At 39.0% G+C, this 369-nt stretch overlaps 1 protein-coding gene across 1 annotated transcript in view; it reads left to right on the forward strand.

The window, feature by feature from the left end:
- Positions 1 to 369, forward strand: part of LOC102258214 (arrestin domain-containing protein 4) — a 42,681-nt gene that overhangs the window by 35,754 nt on the left and 6,558 nt on the right. The window lies entirely within an intron of this gene.

The raw sequence follows: 369 nt of genomic DNA on the forward strand, positions 1-369 counted from the left end.
GGGGGGCACTGAACTTGTCAGTGATCTTTTGTACTTAATATGACATTCAATCATTAACTTGTCTGTCTTATCTTAATTTTTAAAGATATTAGTCATTTACATCACTTTAGAACTGATTACCTAATATCACAACATTAGAAAGTGAATAATCTATAATAGTAAAAGGGTAATATGCTAATTAGACCAGATGACCTTCCGTCGAAGCTAGGGCTTCAAGGGAAGCCTGGATCCCAGGTGCTAGAGGGAAGCTAGTGCTGGCAGCCAGGGGAAGGAAGGCTTACTCTTGAATGAATTTCATGCATCAGGCCTCTAGTCCTATATAATAAAAGGCTAATAAGCAAATTGTCCCCTTGATGGGGAGTTCGATTG

The sequence above is a fragment of the Myotis brandtii genome, unplaced genomic scaffold (assembly GCF_000412655.1).
Source record: "Myotis brandtii unplaced genomic scaffold, ASM41265v1 scaffold201, whole genome shotgun sequence".
NCBI lineage: Eukaryota > Metazoa > Chordata > Mammalia > Chiroptera > Vespertilionidae > Myotis > Myotis brandtii.